The sequence below is a fragment of the Lissotriton vulgaris genome, chromosome 2_1 (genome assembly GCF_964263255.1).
Source record: "Lissotriton vulgaris chromosome 2_1, aLisVul1.2, whole genome shotgun sequence".
Lineage (NCBI taxonomy): Eukaryota > Metazoa > Chordata > Amphibia > Caudata > Salamandridae > Lissotriton > Lissotriton vulgaris.
The window spans coordinates 1,290,090,580-1,290,112,054 of NC_141687.1; the positions used below are offsets into that span (position 1 = coordinate 1,290,090,580).

The 21,475-nt window shown below is 42.8% G+C and overlaps 1 protein-coding gene across 1 annotated transcript in view; it reads left to right on the forward strand.

Moving 5' to 3' along the window:
* LOC147732522 (carotenoid-cleaving dioxygenase, mitochondrial-like) overlaps positions 1-21,475 on the forward strand; it is a 481,496-nt gene that overhangs the window by 54,722 nt on the left and 405,299 nt on the right. The gene's annotated exons all lie outside the window — the stretch shown is intronic.

A 21,475-nucleotide genomic window follows, 5' to 3' on the forward strand; every position in this document is an offset into this window, starting at 1 on the left:
CCACATCCACCATCACATCCACCACCACATCCACCACATCCACCATCACATCCACCACCACATCCACCACTTCCACCGCATCCACCACCACCACATCCACCACCACCACCACCACATCCACCACCACCACATCCACCACCACCACCACATCCATCACCGCATCCACCACCACCTCATCCACCACCTCATCCACCACCGCATCCACCACCACCACATCCACCACCGCATCCACCACCGCATCCACCACACCCACCACCATCACTTCCACCACCACATCCACCACCACTTTCACCACATCCACAACCACCACATCCACCACCACCACATCCACCACATCAACACCACATCGACCACCTCCACCACCACCACCACATCCACCACCACCACCACCTCCACCACCACCACCTCCACCACCACCACCACCTCCACCACCACCACATCCACCACCACCCCCACATCCACCACCACATCCACCCCCACATCCACCACCATCATCACCACATCCACCACCACCACCACATCCACCTCCACATCCACCACCACCACCACATCCACCACCACATCCACCAACACCATATCCCCCAGATCCACCACCACCACATCTACATGTGTGTGGCTCTGTGTGTGTAGGTGCAAATGCAATGTTCTTGGATTGTCGTCACAATAAAATACACTGAACATAATCTTCACAAAAGTTATTTACAAACGTTTAAGCTATTGCCATTATAAATTACAATAGCTTTTATTTAAGTATTAATTATTTACAAAATTAAAAGCCATTGTTATTTGTAATATCAATACATCTAAGTCACGTAAATACAACACACATTGCATTACAAATGCTATAGGTGTCACATTTGCAAAAGTTAAAACTATTGACATTGTAACTGACAAAGCTATTAATTTTGCTACTTTCAAAACCAACACATAAATTAAAAAAAGTGTCATTTACAATACCAATAGCTCAAACTTTCCTAATGCGAGATCTATTGCATTTCCAATGCTTGTTTAAAGTAGGGTTTTATGAAAAGTCTTGCTTCTGCTAATTTAGCAACTCAATGGGCTGCTATTAAGGCTCTTAGAATAAGAGAAGATTGTTCTACGGTTTCTTCACTGATGATCAGGCTTTTGAAGAGTTTTTGTTTGCAACAACCTGTTATTAAGAGTCCTGTACCGACTTGGGATCTATCTGTTGTCCTTAAGGGTCCCCAACTCTTGCCTTTTGAACTTATGGAACAGTCAGATTTGGCTTTTATGCCTGCTAAGACTGCATTTTTTTGGTGGCAGTCACGTCTGCTATGAGAATAGGAGAACTAGGGGCTCTGGTAATCCCTTTCCCTTATTCTCGATTTTTTTCTGTTTGGGTGGTTCTCAGACTGGACCATAAATTTGGTCCTAAAATACAATCTTGTTTTCATTTATCTCAGGAGATTGTGCTTCGCAGTCTTTTTTTAATCAGATTAAGGTATTCCACCATCTCTTGATGTGAAGCAGGCATTACCGCTTTATCGGGCCCGTACCAAGGATTTCTGTTTGTCATCCTCTCTTTTATTTCTTTTGGATCTGCTAACAAAGTTACCAAGCATTTGCAATGTAATAGGTCTCACATTTGCGAGAGTTTGAGCTATTGGCATTGTAAATAACAATGCCTTTTATTTATGTGTAAGGAAACCTTCAAAATACAAAGTGTGTGTTTACATACCGCTAGCAGGTTTTTAAAACACATAAATTAAAGGCATTATTATTTTCAATGCCAATAGCTCAGACTCTTGCAAATCTGAGACCTTTTGCATTGCCATCGAGAAGGGTAATAACTAATAATGCCTCAGGCATGTTAAATAAATAATTGAGATGGTAAAATAAACTTCTGCTAAAATCCAATGGCGTTTAGAACACAGCAAGACATTAGAAAAACATAGATAAAAGTAAAAAACTGTCTCTCATATACTTGTTACGTAAAATGTAATGCAGCAGGCATTTATGCTAACAACATTATGTGCTGCAGGATTCCTTATTTTCAAACCCTAGCTTTTTCGACAAAAAAAACTTTGGAAGCAGCCTAAGACTACATCAGTGCTTAATTTGAGCTGGTGGTTTCTGGTACTTACCAGCATTTAATCATCAACACTGGTTCTTAAGCAGCAGTTAAGGACACGTTCATTTTTGGAAGGCACGGGGAGATTAAGTGATTCGCGCAGAAACACAGGATGTTGAGCCGTCGCCGAGACTCAAACCTGGATCCCCAGCTCTGAAGTTCACAGCGCTGACCATTACCCCACACCCTCTCCCCACTTTCACGGTTAGTAGTTGGTTCTGATTTAGGCAGCGCTAACAGAAGAAATAGGCTGGTGGAAGCTGTCTCCTGATGAGAGCGCCTGCACTTTTTTTTTTAGGTTGAGCATTCAAGACCTCTTTTATATACTTTAGTATATACTTATATTTGTATGTACTTTGTTGGCTCTGGAGAACAGCTCTAGGACTTGTCTGCTTCCGCTTAGGGACATATTTTCCGTTCAACTGCCTCTATTTAACTGTCTAGATAGAAAACAACCCGTAGAGGTTAGTAAAATACCATAATTGCTTTCTGCTTGTTCAACTGCCTGTATTTAACTGTCTTGATAAAAACGAAAAGTAGAGGTCAGTAAAATACCAGAATTGCTTTCTGCTTAGGGACTTCTTTTTTTTTCATTTTATGGCACTGCCTATATTTAATGTTTTTGATAGGAAACGACCAGAAGAGGTCAGTAAAATGCCAGAATCACTTTAGCATTCTCTAGATTCCAGTCCATAGAAATTGTCTTTCACGAGCACCCATAGACAATAATATTTTTTTCAAATCTTGTATTTTCAGTGATATGACCACCGAAGGCCCTGATTTCATATTAAAAACAGAGCTTTGGACTATACCATTTCCCGCTGAAAGGCAATATTTTTCTCCATGTCCCATACCTGAAGTGTCACGCAGTTTGGTGCTTACTTTTCCTCCATGTTAAAGAACAGTAGATGTTTCAGCACCCAGCTAACGTGCTGCATAGCTAAATACATATAAGGTCCCAAAGGTGAGACTGATTGCATTGCAAATGCTTGTTACAAATTAACCACCGTCCAGGAGTGCACAATCATAAAAGAAAAGCTCAACAATGGATTCATATAGTCCTCCATACATGAACCCGTTTAGCAATGGGAGAACATTCCTAAAATCAGAAAAATGTAATGGTAATATAGCATGACTTTCTATATGAAGTATTTTTTTGAACAGTTTAGTACGTTTTTTAATGTCCCAAACGGACCATATTGATACATTGTTGCGATAGGTTATAGAGGTGTACTCCACTTGGTTTGTACCCCAAATGTGTCACCTTAGCTGCTTTGTATTTCTTCCCTTTGTTCTAATGATTTATGTAAACACTGAGGTCAACTAGAAGTGTCACAACTGACTAAACATTGTCCCAAAAAAATCAATTTAGAAAACAAAGAAACACTTTGTGCCGAAAAACAATAAATTACATACAAAGCCATGCAACTAAAATGTCACAACGGGATACAAATTTGGATGAGTGATAATAACTGATAGGGTAAATAAGTTCCTGCTGAGAAAGTAGTTACCCAAGTCTGCACCAGTCGCACCCTTGAAAGAATTGTTATATTTTAGTCACTAAATCAGTCCTAAAAAGCAAAGTTGAATGTTTCCTGTGTATGTGTAGTTTTCCCTTAAAGAAGCTGATGTGCAAACAGGAGCAGAGCTCTTCCGAGAAAACCTGAGAATGGGGAGGGCAGAGAGCTAGTGCGTGACCGAAAAAGAGAGAGAATGAAAAAAGAATAGTAAAAAAAAAGGGAAGACAGAGTCGTAAAGTTAATGCAGGAAAAATGAGCTGAAAACGTACGAGAGAAGGAAAAGACTGGAGAAAGTGGAAGTGTGAAGGAGAGAAGGTGATAAAGAGAGTGCTAGAGTAGGGAGAAAAGAAGGCAGAGGATAAGACTTGGGAGTGAATGATAAAGGATTAAGAGTGAGAAGGACAAGGATACTATGGAAAGAGTGCAGAAAAGCTTACGAGTATGATCAATGTAGTGCAGGGTAAGTTTGTCAAAGCTGCATTTTCGTTGATTAGAACTCTGAGTATCATGTTTAATAATAGTGCCTTACAAATAACGGCTCTGCCAGGAACTGTATGTGTTGTAGGTTGTCTGAAATATTAAATGTTTTTTTTAACTTCTGGCCTAGAGATAATGTTATTTATAAAAGTTTAAAAAAATGAAGTGGGGGTTTAATGGGCACATATGGGACATTTCTGATACGTTATCTATTTGTAATGCAGCGCCTACAGAGGCTTTTTGGTGAAAGCGAACAGCAGTGTGGGTCAGATGACAAAACGTGCGAGGCTGTCCGAGCACTTTATAGTACAAACATGCAACCAGGGGCAGATTATGCAACGTGATGTGCACTGGTGAAAAAACTGCCTACATTGTTATGCACCCGGTTAGTGGAATTTGCACCATCGCACGTTGAGATTGAGGACATGGTAGCACTAGAAAGTCGCCTCTTTCAGAAGCACACAGCTTTCAACAAAGTTTATGTTCTGAACTATACTGAAATATTTTTCTTTGTTTAACGATGAAGGCGAATAAAGTCATGGAGCCAATACAAGTGTAATTCGCTCAACATGCAAGACTTCTAAAGAAAATACTGGATAAGCAAAAGCTAGAATTGTTGTTTACCAGCAAGACTATATATAGATGCGGCTAGTTTACAGGAAAATATGTTAATGCCCTCTCCTGCAGGGGCTGGGGAAAAGTCAGCCTCTCCTTAGTTAACAATCATTACACATGTGGTGCTAGGACGACCATCAAACAAATATATACTTTGTCCCACAAGGAAAGGGTTCATATTTTTCTTACTTTTTTTTATTTATCAAAAATATTTTTATACATTACTATTTTTCCTTTATAATACATGCACTGAATTACATAGAAGAGCCCCAAAAATAAATACACAGATAAATTCAAATCATGCACTCAACCGCCATCAACCAAACAACTCCTATCATACCATACACTACCATACTCTCAGACATAACTAGACAAAATGATACATATCACAAATACATGACTTGAATACATAAGCTGAAAACAAACAGAAAGTGCCGGAGCGCGTTTCGGAGTGGGATATGAAGACCCAAGTTCCTTTGTCAGGGAGCTGTAGATCAATTGTACTTTAGTGGAAATGATGTAAATCTCAAATTCCAAATACGATTCTTACAATTGTTGCATCACAGGTTTTATTTAACATTAATTAGAGTTTAATTCCATAAATAGATGCATAGTGGAACAGTCTGGACGTTGGAGCATAATGAGAGCTAAGGCCTCTCTAAGCAAATACCGAGTATGGGGCAAAATAGCTAACATGAGTTGATCCCCATGAATAGATCATAGGTCAGATGCGAATTTAAGAAATTCCCCAACTAGCTGTGCATACACCGACAATAGATAAGGCGGGAAAAAGGTTGGTGTAATGTGTAATACTCTAAGGAACACCGTATAATCAATATGGTAAGAACAATGACGAAGTCACAAATTAGCTTGCCAACTATATAAATCTTGTAGGTTCATATTAGAAGTGGCTATGGTTCCGCTCCATGCGTATACACCGGTAAAAAACGGGAACAGCACTGTGTGGCTGATAATTCTTCTAGATTGATGACTGGGATAAGGCTTCTATTTCACAGAGGTCGCTGGCATGAAAAGTCAGTCCTATGCCAGTCTTTCAGCGGAACTGCTGAAAGGTAAGTCACCGCATTGAAGTGAGCTGTGTGAGGGGTCACAACACCTGAACAAAATGGTTCCTATTATGAAACTTGTTTCAATAGGGGAAACCTGGTTCCCACTTGTAGCTGACTATAGTATGTCTTATAGGACATGGTAAGCACAAAGATTTTCAACATTGCATCATTTTAATACTGTTTATGCTGCATAATTACAATAACCGTGGGCATTAGTGCAATCTAGCACCATAAACAATACATCATATATTAGTGCAAAATTAATAGAATGTAGCAAATTGTCATAGCAAGATTGAGTAGCTTTCTATAGAATTTATTTATTTATGGCTATATGTTTCATTTCGTCACAAACAGCAACACATTATACACACATAAACGCAACAAAATTATTACAATAGAGCAAACGTACAAGTATATATCTAAAAAAGGTACCAACACTGTCCATTCAGGAGAAAAAAAAGCAAATAACCTAGTTTTAAGTAAACCAAATACATTTGTAGAACGGAACAGCTTAATTTGAAAACAAAACTGCTACAATGAAGAGCTAATTCCACAAGCAATATACAAATACGCAACATTTTGAACATAAATAAAACTTAACCGTTCAAATGAATTAAATTAAGCACTTTCTAGAACAAAAATAAGCAATTAGGAAAAAGGCCTGTATAAACTTTTATTAATCCCACAAAATCTGCAATGATGCTTGAGATCTGAAACAAATCATCTTGGAAACTAGACTCCAGTCTCTGTGGGAAGCATCACAATGGGGGATTTCAGGCAGTTCACACAATGGTCATACAATGTTAACGTGCCAAGAAATCACATATGCCTGTGTTAGCACCGATAGCGGTCTAAACTGTTATGCTAATTTACTTTTTTATAGCGTAACTATCTCCTTTCACACCAGGACAAAACTATTCAACATTCTTCCGGCATTGCAGACTCGTGGTCGCATCCTTAACATATTAAAACATTTAACAAGCATTGGCATAGCCAATAGTTCTCGATTTTGGGACCTTATAAGTATTTAGTTATGCAGCACAATATCCTTGGTGCAATAACATCAACTGTTGCATGGCTAAAAACGTATAAAGTCCCAAAAGCGAGACCTATTGGCTATGGCAGTGCTTGTTTTTAGAGGCCTGGCATGAAGTTTTAAATGTAGGATGGTAAGAAAGGTGCGAACCCGAGGGGCAAGTTCTAGAGAGAAATAAGATAGGAAGAGAGGTGAGTTATAATGAGATAGCACAAATAGAAAGGTGAAGCACAGTATGACAGGTCAGGTAAACAAAGTAGCTAGGCAGAGAGGCAGGTAGAGCCGGTGGGATGAAAAATAGAAAGATATGAGAAGTAGAGAGTAAAGAGGTGCAGATGAGGTAGAGAGATGAGGCTAATACAGAGGAAGGGTGAGGAAGAAGTAGAGAATTGGAAGCAGAGTAAACGGAAACAGTGAAAGAGATAGAAAGCAAGATGAAAGCAAAGAGAGTGATAGATGGAGTGGAAGAGATAGAGAGAGCATTGTAGAGAGCAAGAAATAAAATAACGGGAAAGGTGAGGGAAAGAGGACATCAATAAAAAGAGAAACATATAAGGCCAACAGGTGAGGTAAATTGAGAGGCTACATAGTGTATGAGAGGTGGGGAAGAGAGAGGTGAGGCAGTTAGTTGTGAGGCAGAGAGAGAAAGGAAAGAGAGAATGGTAAGGTAGAAAGAGGCATGCGAGAGCTAGAGAAAGGTAAGGTATAGATGGAAAAAATGATAGAAAGGCAGGGAAGACCGGATGTGTGGTTCAGAGCCTCAGGAAGTTAATGACGACACATACAGCCCGGCTCTGGCGCGGGGCTCAGAACTATGTGGGGTTGCGCATCTCAGAGGGAAACCACATTTAAGGAATTTTAATTCATAAGAAAAACACATACCGGGGGTCAAACCACGCAGTTCTTTGTCTCACACTTGGTTAACATAACATGATAGTTTTTGACAGAACAAAAGACACGCTAGAATGCTGAACAAGTACATCCTAACCTTATAAATATCTCAGCAGACCTTTTACAGTCTGAGTCACCAACCCTACACGCCACGGAAACAAGCATTGGCAATGCCAGTCATTCTAGCTTCTCTATATTGAAAGGCTCTTCGCAAACTACTTGATAAAAAGAAGTTGGATATGGATAACGTAGCAGTAACGTCCAGCCCATGGAGGAGACCGGGTCAGCACGGAGTTGGGGTGGTGGGGGGCTGTGAAGGATCCAAATGGGGAGAGGGAAGCACAGGGTCAATGGTGTGGGTAGCATCATGAACCGGAAAAGGGAAAAAGGCTCGTATTGTGAGACAGGTCAGACCTCAAGAACTAAAGTATTACCTTCCCCTTGGCACTGACAGAGTACGAAACCAAAGACAGACTGGTTCAGAGGGGTAAATGGTAAGTTCAAGTCATCGTCATTTCCTTTATTTCGGCTATGTGCAAACCATGCAAGGCATAATACATACAAAAAGGCAGCTATTACAATATAACAAGAAATATAAAAGATGCAAATAATATGATATAACAACAAGTATAACAAGCATTGGCCGCACGGCCGTAAAAGTAACGGCCGCGCGGTCGTGAAAGTGATCGGGATGAAAGTGATTGCGATCGCAAGGAGCAGCGATCGCGCTGGAAGGGAGGCAGACGGTGGCTGCGCGTGTGCAGGCTCGCGTGAACGCAAATGCTCAGCCACCAAAAGCCTGTGGCAGCACTTTGAAAACCCACACACTAAATTTCTTGCATCGCAACGCATGCACTGGCTCAGCGAGATCTAAAAAGGTCAAAAGTGAGCCCATTACAATATGCTTATGCGCCAAACATAACCTAACGGCATAGACATACGTTTTCAACCTTTTTAAGCCACCAAAAGAAACCTTTTAAGCACAGACCATCACAAACTTACCAAATCTACAAGTGTACAGTGGCGAAGTCATTTGAATACTTTGTAGCCCTTTACATCTACAGTGGCAGAAAACAGCTGAATACTTTGCTGTATGTTTAAAAGAAGACAACTATGTCCAACTAAAAGAAAACTGCAAAGTATTATACCCACACAAATGTAACAAAAGTATTACAATAGAGCAAATGTACAAGTATAAATCTAAAAAAATAAACCAACATGGTCCAAAATACGCTTTCAGCCATAAATAAATCAATTAAATTAAAAACATAACAACCTTCCAGATACCAGCTAAACACTTTTAACCACATATAAAGACACATAAAAATAAAATATGCCTTTCCATGTCCTAAAAAGCACATAAAAGATGTTACGTTAAAAAAAATACATTACTAAAATGCATAACCTCGCTGTTAATAAATACACAAATAACAATTACCTACCAAATGCTAAAAAATGTTTCAAAATATCAATTAAAAATGACATACAAAGCCATGCAACTAGAAGTGTCACAAATGTTTACAAATTTGGATGAGTGATAATAACTGATAGGGTAGCTAAGCGAGTAAACGGTTCCTGCTGATGAAGTAGGTACTCCAGTCTACACCAGTCTGATCCTGATGATGAGGGTATCACAGAACAGCTGAAAGGAGTGTTATGTTTTTAGCCCCTGAATCTGTCCTAAAGAGCAAAGTTGAACGTTTCCTGTTTATGTGCAGCATTCCCTAAAAGAAGCTGATGTGCAAACAGGAGCAGAGCTCTTCCGAGAAAACCTGAGAATGGGGAGGGCAGAGAGCTAGTGCGTGTTCAAAAAAGAGAAGGAAAAAAGAGAAGACCGGGTGCTAAAGTTAATGCAGGAAAAATGAGCTGATACCGGTGCTCATTACTAAAATGCACAAGAAGAATGTTAACAAATACAAACATTACAATTTAGCGGACCGATAACCCTGGGCATTAAAAACGCTATGCTTAAAAAACAAAAGCATTACTAATACTCACAAGCGCGACTTTAACAAAAATAAACAACAAAAACAGACTGCTAACCCTGGATATTAGTGCAATTTTGCAGCATGTTACAAATTCGAAACAGTAACATAACACAGTCCGTTTGAAACATAAATAAACACATTGTGCTGTAAATAAATTAAATGCATAACAAGTTTCAGCCGTAAGTAAATAAATTAGAAAGCCACACATCCATTTTCAGCCATAAGTAAATAAATAAATTAAAATGCACACAACGTTCACAATACCCAACTAAGCACTTTTAAGAGGAGCTACAAACAAATTGTGAGCATAGAACAACAAGCAACGGAGTGTTAGGCACGGCAGGAGAGGCAGCAGTAACACATCTGTGGTGGTAAGAGGGGTGGAAGGAAGAATGTTATATTTAAATGTATGCTACTAGGGCGTTGAAGCTGAACACAAACAAAATGTAACCACGCGGGAAAGCAAGAAAAAAACAGTCCCTCAAAGAACAGATAAAGAACCATAGCGGAATGAGACAGTACTAAGCCTCTGCTCAGTGGGAGGAAATGAAGAGAGAAAGGAGGGACAAGGAGGCAGAACCAACCACTAGCAAGCAAGGATTTTTAAAGGACACTGACATAGACAAATGAAAAGCAACGGCACGAAAGGGGATGCACTTTAAGCTAATAAACTGATCACAGCAAGTCTCGAAGAGACTGCGCAAGTGCTGTCTAACTCGACCTAAAAAGGCTATTTCTCAGGCCATTAGCAGATGAGGCAGGCATGCTATTTCTCAGGCTTATAAGCCGGCTGGGGAGGTTGGCCTATTCAAATAACTGCACTCCACTAGAGGAGTTTCTAATTCTTGGGCGGAGATTGGTGGAGAAGTGTGGCTCACTGGTTAGTGGAGAAGTGTGGCTCACTGGTTAGAGCAGTATATGAAGGGGGGTCCCAGTTCATACAAAATTAAATCAAAAGTACAAACTTATAACTTCATAAAGTGAACAATAGAGAAACTTCATAAGATTAAACTTAGAGAGATGCTATTTAATATACATCCTCATTTGGCAAAATAATTGCAATGTCTTTACAACAGAACATTTTTTAGAAATTCAATAACATGCCCAGGACAGGGGGCGTGGAAAGGAAAGGAAGGGTGAAAGGTAGGAATAGTACAAAATAGTCAAACCAATTATGCAATTAGATAGTCTGTGGTCTCATCTACTTTTCACAGCGAGTACCACATAAGACATGTATTACATTGTCATTTATTGATTCTGATACTAGAGAGCCTATCCTGTTAGAGCTTGCACAGTCATAAATGATCCGTTGCTAACAGGTGGGAACAAACAAGGGCGTGTCGACGTTTCGACCCCAGACGTGCAGGCGACGCTATAGCCCTATGGCGGGGTCTTCCTCAGGACAGACAGTGTTAGGGTGTGAGGGTGGTGTGGAAGGGCACCTATAAAAAGAGAGACTTTTTAGTATTGCTTACTATATTGAGAAAAGGGGAGAGGGGGGCTACATATGCCACACCAAGTTACCTACAAGGGGACGGTGATTTCCGTGACTTCGTCTGAAGCAGAAGGTGGGCGCAGGGCTCCTGATGAAAAAGAGAGCGTAAACCTAAAAAGAAATTAGGCTACTGTAAGGTTGTGGGCAATAATAAGCTAGGTACCACAACAGAAACAATAGTTACTATATACAAAAGTACAGGAATACACACGTGCTTGAATTCAGTATGCATCAAACACAACCCAGCCGGGTTAAAAAACATCAAAACATTAAAAACACTATCAAACGGTGAAGGACAACACCTACACCAACCAAAAACAGGTCTGGTCCTGATCAATATGTTCTTTAGAAGATCAACGGGGAAAATATCACACACTATGGCCATGAAATATGAAAAAACTAGTTGGCCCCAGGCTCACCTATTTACGCTAATGCTTCGCTGTCTTACTTTCCAGTACAACGTTCCTCTTTAACAAAAACCGAAAAGGCTTCCATTATTCAACGTTTTTATCCCTGTAAATAAACAAGAAATAGTACCCATTTTAAAGAAAAACCATTCCGTTCTTATTATCCAGGAATATAAATGACAGGAGGCCAGAGGGTTATCATTACTCACCGAAAGGAAGTTCGGAGAGCGGAATAAATTCATGTATTGTTTTACTCTTTTGGAAACGAGAAAAGCTTCCCTTCAAAAAAAGCGATCTATTCCACGTTCATGTCTCTGTAAATAAACAAGAGACAAGAGATGGTGCTCGTTTTTTCTTATCTTGTTAGCGAGGCATAAAAAATAATAATGGGACAATGCGTGATATTAACTCACCGAAGAGATGCTTTTGAGGACGGAACAAATCCGTGCTAATCGGGGGGTCTCTGTGCGCGCATGGACTCCTCTGCGCGTGGTGCAGGACGCCGAAGAAGATGGAACGAGGGCAAACAGCAGCTAAATGCTAGCTCTATTTTCACAACCAATCCGAGGGTACTCATAATAGAAAAAAGACTTCACTCCGGCCGAAGTTAAGCTCCGGTTATTTTGAAAAAAAGACTCAGTGCTCAAACAGCCTTGATGTCATCAGGGTGGAGGCGCAAAAGGAAGTTTTTAATCATAAAAAGTTGTAAAAGTCATATATAAGACAACGGAATTAGAGCCTAAGAAGTATGAATATGGCTACAATCAAACAGACCTCATATTACTACTCAATAATTGAGATAAGGCAACAGACGTCCCTTAGTGCAAAACATCATAAAAATGCATTAATAAAATTGAAATAACAGGTGTCCCGTGTTGCAAGACATTCAAAAAATGCATTAGCAGAGCCTTAAATATTCCCACATTATTAACATACATATAAATTCAGGACAAACATTGCATTTACAGAATACATCAATCATACCATTTAAATATTGCATTAGAATACCTAGGTAAAATTTATGACAACTGGATGAAGATCGTGTCAAGGTTAGAGATGTATTTAAATTGTTGTTGCCTACTCTTAGTGATTAAAGGCATGCTCGTTGGGCATAACTGTTATCTTGCTCATTTAATTGAAGTCTTTTTTCTATTATGAGTACCCTCGGATTGGTTGTGAAAATAGAGCTAGCATTTAGCTGCTGTTTGCCCTCGTTCCATCTTCTTCGGCGTCCTGCACCACGCGCAGAGGAGTCCATGCGCGCACAGAGACCCCCCGATTAGCACGGATTTGTTCCGTCCTCAAAAGCATCTCTTCGGTGAGTTAATATCACGCATTGTCCCATTATTATTTTTTATGCCTCGCTAACAAGATAAGAAAAAACGAGCACCATCTCTTGTCTCTTGTTTATTTACAGAGACATGAACGTGGAATAGAATAGATCGCTTTTTTTGAAGGGAAGCTTTTCTCGTTTCCAAAAGAGTAAAACAATACATGAATTTATTCCGCTCTCCGAACTTCCTTTCGGTGAGTAATGATAACCCTCTGGCCTCCTGTCATTTATATTCCTGGATAATAAGAACGGAATGGTTTTTCTTTAAAATGGGTACTATTTCTTGTTTATTTACAGGGATAAAAACGTTGAATAATGGAAGCCTTTTCGGTTTTTGTTAAAGAGGAACATTGTACTGGAAAGTAAGACAGCGAAGCATTAGCGTAAATAGGTGAGCCTGGGGCCAACTAGTTTTTTCATATTTCATGGCCATAGTGTGTGATATTTTCCCCGTTGATCTTCTAAAGAACATATTGATCAGGACCAGACCTGTTTTTGGTTGGTGTAGGTGTTGTCCTTCACCGTGTGATAGTGTTTTTAATGTTTTGATGTTTTTTAACCCGGCTGGGTTGTGTTTGATGCATACTGAATTCAAGCACGTGTGTATTCCTGTACTTTTGTATATAGTAACTATTGTTTCTGTTGTGGTACCTAGCTTATTATTGCCCACAACCTTACAGTAGCCTAATTTCTTTTTAGGTTTACGCTCTCTTTTTCATCAGGAGCCCTGCGCCCACCTTCTGCTTCAGACGAAGTCACGGAAATCACCGTCCCCTTGTAGGTAACTCGGTGTGGCATATGTAGCCCCCCTCTCCCCTTTTCTCAATATAGTAAGCAATACTAAAAAGTCTCTCTTTTTATAGGTGCCCTTCCACACCACCCTCACACCCTAACACTGTCTGTCCTGAGGAAGACCCCGCCGTAGGGCTATAGCGTCGCCTGCACGTCTGGGGTCGAAACGTCGACACGCCCTTGTTTGTTCCCACCTGTTAGCAACGGATCATTTATGACTGTGCAAGCTCTAACAGGATAGGCTCTCTAGTATCAGAATCAATAAATGACAATGTAATACATGTCTTATGTGGTACTCGCTGTGAAAAGTAGATGAGACCACAGACTATCTAATTGCATAATTGGTTTGACTATTTTGTACTATTCCTACCTTTCACCCTTCCTTTCCTTTCCACGCCCCCTGTCCTGGGCATGTTATTGAATTTCTAAAAAATGTTCTGTTGTAAAGACATTGCAATTATTTTGCCAAATGAGGATGTATATTAAATAGCATCTCTCTAAGTTTAATCTTATGAAGTTTCTCTATTGTTCACTTTATGAAGTTATAAGTTTGTACTTTTGATTTAATTTTGTATGAACTGGGACCCCCCTTCATATACTATTGACTACCCAGGTCCCAGTACTTTTGGGTCAACCCGTATATTATAACACTGGTTAGAGCAGGCAGACCCTGAAGCAGAGGTCAGACCCAGGACCAGGGTTCGATTCCCGACGCGGCAGGGTCTTGAGCTCAAATGTCAGGGTCTTGAGCTCAAATGTCCATGGACTCGATAATTCTCGCTTCGGTGCCTGACCTAATCATGGGTTCACACTCTGCAACTCTGAGCATTAAGCTTGCTTAATCTCCACAACGGCCCCCCCGCGGCGGGATGCCTGGCTTTCACCTTGGGGGTGCCCTGTAGGGGCTATCTCACAGGGAAAAGCCAGGACGGGCTCCCAAGGCAAGCGCGGAGATACCCCTTCGGGGGTCGCTTCTGGCGCTATATAAGAAACATAATAATAATAATAATAATAATAATAATAATAGTGGTCCTTTGATTCAGGAAATCTGTCATGCAGCAACATGGCCTTCCCATTTGATGTTTGTGCATAATTTTTTTGGGTGAAAACTTTTTATTGTCTTAAGTTCAAAAACAGTGCTGATTACACATAGCAATGTCCATTATCATGATACACTCATTACAGGGTATTTTAACAGGTAATACATTGCACACAGTTGCCTTATTCCATAACTTACCTTATCTAAGTGTCCGGGTCACTGATCCCGGGCGTGTAAGCGGTTCTCTAATGGTTCGTGTGGGCTAGTCGCTTAAGTCTGGGTCTGATTCCTCTGCCGGGGAGGGGCACAAATATTGCAGCGGAACAAATTCCACTTGCCCCACACCCGCTCCCCGGTTTTTTGACGACGAGTGCAGAGAACTCGCCTCGTGCCATAAGTTGCATTGAGTATCATCACTGTATAGATTACAGAGTAAGCAAAAGCCTTGTGACACAAGTTGCACTTAGGATCATCATTTGTAGATCAAAAGAAAAGCAAACAGGGTTAATTTCTAAGACTTGAAAGCGCAGTGACTGAAGCCTGTTTGCCCATGAGAACCAGTGGGTCAAGTCACACATCCTTGATAAGGTGTTAACATTAGCTTTGGGACAACGAGTGAAGATACGCCACTTGGTCTCCCACTTTAGGGGTCATCAAGATCCTTGGGTTGCCCTTTATTTTAGTCCTGATGAAGACTTGCATGGCCCAGGTCCAACTTACCTATAGGCCCTAAGACGAGTCGAAACGTCAACGCTCTTTCCTTGAAACCTGGATCCCGTGACACTTTTTCATGTGCAAATAATTTTGGGAAGCCATGTCCTCCCTTCTTTGAAAAATGTGTATAGAATTGATATTTGAGGCCACGTCATTGTAGGACGGCGAATTGTGTAACCGATCCTTTGTACAGTATCTTTGAGAATAATTTTATGTCCTTATCTGAACTTTTCCTTCCCCAATCACCCTACACTGTCCCAATCACTCTTTGTTCTTTGCACGCTCTCTTTGGGCAACCTATAAGCTTCTATCATTGGATAATTGTGATTTTTTCGCATTTAATGGAGATACAATTAATTAAAATTGTCTCTGGTTTTGTAATTATCACTGTTGCATTTTCTTCTTTTTCTTTTTGTGAATTTTGTGTATTTATTGATTAGGGTTGATCGAAGGGACATACTCTCAAATGGTATAGAAATATTGATCATGTACTGATTGACTCAGTTTTATGAAAGAAAGGGTCACGGACCACTGTTTTTCAATACCCCACTTTTTGGGACACCCTCTGTGTATGAAGACTGCCTTTTCGGGCACCATTGCTCTATCCATGTCTTGACACCAGTGCTTTTGTCGGGGGGCAGGGGCGCGCCCTAATGCTGTGCAATATTGCGTTCAGCTAGCGTAATCCCAAGGGTCGCCCAGTCCTGTGCTGCATGGATGAGGTCTGTTGGCTCCCAAATATTGAGGAGGCACCTTCTTGGCTCAGGGGGAACTTCGAAACCACACACCCAAGTAATTGTCTCCATGACTGCCTCCCAAAAGTGTGTTATGTTGGGACAGTCCCATAGCGTATGGTAAAACATGTCCTGTTTCCCACATCCCCGCAGACACAGAGGTGTCTCAGTCTGACCGATTTTGTGGAGCATGGAAATTGCCACCTCTCACGAGGACGCCAAAGCTTCTTGCTAGTCCTGGTCGTCCATGCCCCCCAGGTCAGTCTGCCATTTGTCTCGTAAGGTGTGCGTGGGATCTTTCTGATAATTGATTAGTTTGCGATAAGTGAGAGAAATTGCTTTTTTAGTGAGATGGTCCGTAATGAGGCGGTCCTCGAGTGGCGATGATTCGGGGATATTGGCGCCTCTGGGTATGGCCTTTGTAAGTGCGCGCTTAATTTGTGTATGGGGAACTGTTCTGAGTCAGCCATTTGTTCTGAGTTGTTCGCAGTTGGGCAAATGTCACTACCTCTCCCTTCTTCCAGAGGTCCCCAATTCTCGAGATACCAATATGGTCCCATTGAGCAAAACCTTTACTGTAGCGGAGCATACCTAGTTTTGGCGTGTCCCACAGTGGTGTGAGGTGAGTGAGGACTCCCTCCCAGCCTAGCCCTCGCTGCGCCGCAAACTATATATATATATATTGTATGTGCAGTGGGGCCGATCCTTGCGTCTTTTTTGTTCTTGTCGTAAAGCGCCACCAGGGGCCGTCGGCCCCAAGAGTGTGCCTTTCAAGCCGGAGGGCTGGTTGCTCCTGCGGGGCATGGAAACAGTGGTTCACTACTATAAGTTGTGAGGCCCAGTAATACAGTTGTATACTGGGCAAGGGGATTCCACCATTGTACCAGCTCCTAGTGAGTTCCGATAGGCCTATGCAGTGGGGATTTCCAACCCAGAGGAGCAGTTCCACCTCAGCCTTGATGGCTTTGAAATAGGAGTTTGGGACTGGGGTAGGTGTGTTTTGTAGGGCATACAGGAACCGCCGAAGAGCCATCATTTCGAATAAGGTTGCAAGGCCCAGGAGGGTCAGGGGTAGTGCGTGCCAGTGCTTTACGTAGTTTTTAAGTCTCAGGAGAGGGGACACAAGATTTCACTCGTAGAATTGAGTATGGTCTGGTGTAATGTGTATGCCCAGGTATTTAAAACAGTCTTTTCGGAGTTGTATCGTTACTCCCCAGGGCAGGCGTGGGGGGGACCGTGGAGGACAAATGAAACCGATTTCGCCCAGTTAATCATATAGCCTGAGTATCTGCCATAGGATGCACAGATATCTAATAAACAATTAATTGAGCGGCTGGGGGAGGTCATGTATAGTAATATATAATCTGCGTACAGTGATATACGGTCCTCCCACCCTTCTGTCCATCGCAGTCCCCGTATCACCGGGTCGCGTCTTATCCAAGTCGCGAGGGGCTCAAGCACCAGAGCAAATAGGAGCGGGGACAGGGGACATCCCTGTCTGGTCCCGCGCCCCAGAGGAAAGTCCTCAGATATGCGGCCATTGACCACTACGTGTGCCATGGGTTGTGTATACAGCAATCGGACCCACGCATGAAAATTGGGGCCAAAGCCAAAGTGTTGTAGCACTGCGAACATGAATGACCACTCCACCCGATCAAAGGCCAAACTGGCGTCCAAGGATAGGATGACTGCCTCTTCTTGGATGGTGGACATTCGGGCCATTACGCCTTAGGTTCATTGCTGTATTATGGCCCGGCATAAAACCGGATTGATCAGGGTGTATGAGAGACGTGAGGTGCGATTGGAGCCTGGAGGCTAGTACATTTGCTAATATTTTTGCCTCCGCGTTGAGGAGTGAAATTGGACGGTAGGAGGTGCAGTCCTGAGGGGGCTTGCCAGGTTTTGGGATCGTCGCTAAAGTCGCTATCCTCTGATCCCTGGGGAGTATTCCCATATCTAGACTGTCTTTATACATTGTTAATAAGTGAAGCCCCAGCCTTTCCGCTTCTGTTTTGTAGAGTTCCACGGGAATGCCGTTGGGACCAAGTGCTTTGCCTGATTGCAGCCCCCAAAGTGCAGCCGTGATTTCGTCCACTGTGAGTGGCTTGTCCAGTGCTCGGCGTCCTGGGGTGTCAGAGGTGGCAAACGGATATCTTTGAGAAAGGCCAAATTCTCTTCTACCATGTCGTCTGTGGTGAGTGTGCACACTGCCTCATAATGTCGCGCGAAGGCTGCAACTATGTCTTGTGGGTCCGTTATGTCCTCCCCAGAAGCTAGGTGTAAGTGAGCGACTAGCACATTCTTTCTTGTCCAGCCAGGCCAGCAACTTACCGGCCTTGTCCCCACCTCGTAAACCATATGTTGCGTTTTTGTGGCTTTCGCCTTTGTGTCCTCCCATGCATAGTCCCTGTAAGCTTGTCTAGCCAAAGTTAGAATATGTGTTGTCTCGTCAGTCTGGGCTCGTCGGGGATGAAAGGATATAATCTTTCCTTGACAGACTATTGTGGGCTCCTGAGTGATATGTGTATTGGCGTGTCATGGGGTGTCGCGCGCGCCAAACGTCCACAAGCCCCAGAGCTTCTGTGAAGTCTTGTAGATGTGTGAGGGGGTTCCCTTGGTGGCACCCTATCCCAGGAGGCATCAAGAATGGCGTTAAAGGCGCCTCCTATAACCATTTCCCCAAGGGGTAAGGTGAGTAGGAGCTTACCGAGAGCTGGGAGGGCTAGACTATGGAGTGAAGGGGGTCCATATACGGAAACTAGGTTGTAAGCTCGTCCTTCCCACTGACAGGAAAGTGCCGCAAAGCACACCTGATCATCTGTCTGGGTGCTCTGTATTATTAACGTGCAGCTCTTTCATACCAGTATCCCCGCCCCTCTAGATCCCTTAGTGAATTCGGAGTGCACTATCATTTTAAACCCCCATCTGTCCAGTTCTTTAGTGGCGGTTCCCACCAAATGAGTTTCCTGTAGGAAGACCACTGATGGAGTTTGTCTCTTAAGATATTGTAGTACTAGCCCTCTTTTAATTTTGGGACATTAGAGTCGTGTGCGAGAGTTGATGGGTTCCCTGTGCATTAACCCTAAAGTGTATGGCATCAGCATTAAACAGTTAAACATATCTAAAAAAGAGAGTACAAACTCTAACAATACCTTTATCAACCCCCCCTCCACCCCTCTCCCTGCCTCCCTGCCAGACGGATTTCCAACTACCCACCACCCCAACTGTGCAGAGTGCTTTAGTCCCAAAAACAGTACTTGAGTGTGGAGGGAGAGGACACCCGGAACACTCTGAACATCCCTTCGCTCAAAGACGTTCAAGAGGTCAGGACGTTGCAGTAAGTATGGCATCTGAATTGAAAAGTTAAGTGCAGTTGTAAGTCTCTAGTGGGCCAATCCTGATGTTTGTGCATCATTACTGTCTTGATTTGTCTTCTGAATCTGATGTGAATTCTGGTTCAGTTGTCTTACGTTCAAAACTGAAGTGATTGCTTTTTGATAACGATTTGTGATTCCTGCATTTGTAGGGTGCTTTTTTGTGCCTTGGTAAATCCTCACACCGTTAGCACAGGGACGAGGAGGACTGAGTTGAGTGGGTAATGATTCCTTTACTTGCCGGTAATCTTCATTACTCTGATACGAAGTCCTCCTCATCCTTGTCTGTTCCCTCCCTCTCACTTCCTGTGCACCATAAACTAAGGGCACGATTATGATGCCGTAGGAAATGGCTCCGACCCTCAGTCGGAGCTGTTCCTATGGTATGATAATCGGGTGTTCGGATTCCTTTCCGACCATCCCCATCAAAATTGGTTGTTCGGAATCCAAACTTGGAGAGCTTGTCTGCCAATCAGAAAGCCTCCTGTAATCCCTCAAATGGCTCTTTTCGCCTGAGGGATTACCGTGGCAGATTCCAACAGCTTTTCTGTGGCAGCCTTTCTGGCACAGAAAGGCTGTGGTAATCTGACTTAGGGGGCCCCAGCAGGGACCCCATGGGTGCAAGGCCTCTGGATGGTGCCCCCCTGTTGATCCCTGCACCCAATGGCAGGCACCTTGAGGTGCCTACCACTGGGTGCAGGGAAGAACGGCACCTCAGCTCTTTACAATGAGAGCATGCATTCTGGCCGGAATGCCTGCTCCCATTGTAAAGAATAGGATTGCGACCGAACTGTGTTTGGTGACGGTCGCATCCTAATTGCTGGGTTGGGACCAATGACAGGAGGTTGTTCGATCCCCGATCCTAAACGATGTCTGACAAACTCAGGTCTGTCCGACATCATAATCTGGTCCTGAGTCTTGGAAAATTACAGTAGAGAGGGGAGGGAGTATTTGTGGAGGGAGTAATGGACATAGAAAATAGACTGTTTCAGGAGCATTGGCTTAGAATAGTGGTGAACTTTCTGTCAGAGACAGGTTTGCCTCATACCATTAGGACTGGGACGAAGAGGACTGCGTATCGGGGTAAGAAAGAATACCAGTAAGTTAAGGAATCATTTACTGCTATATTTTAGCACATAATTCATCCTTGTGTCCATTTTGATATCAAGGACACATTGAGGGGCCAATTAAGATGCGGCCTGTGAAGGCTCAGACTGATGGAGTCTTTCCGGCCACATCGTAACTGGCCCCTCCGTTTATTTTCCGACCGCCGCATTACAATGCTGGTGGTCGGAAATTATACTGGCCGGTCATTCCGGCGGGCTTCCAATGGGCTCAAGGAGCCTGTTGATCTGTTGGTACCGGCTCGTAATTCCAAAGGGTGGGCCTTTCCGTCCTTGGGATTAAGATGCATGGTTTTTGGCATGGTTTCCATGCTGGCCTGTCCAACATGGAAACCATGCCGGAAAGCGCGTTTCGGGGCCCCTAGCAGGACCCCCTTTGGTGCGCAGTCTACGGTCGGGGCCAAGAGGGCACCATAGGTGCCTGCCATGGGGTTCAGGGTTGAACAGCACCTCCCATTTCCCTATGGGAGCATGTATTGCAGCTGATGTACGGCTGTAATGCATGCTCCCATGGGGAAATTTAGGAATGTGACCGAACAGTGTTCTGTCGCATCCTAATGAGGCAGTTGGGATCACCGACCAGAGGTCATCAGTTCCATGAATGAGACAGTGTCAGGCGGACTTAAGTCCACCTGACATTGTACTTCACCCCAAAGTGTTAAAAAAAACTAGCACAGGAAAACACAAGTACTGCGACCAACACCCACTCCTCTTTGATCGTTTGTGTTATTTCCATGCTCCGACACTAAATGTTTGCAGCTAACATACCCT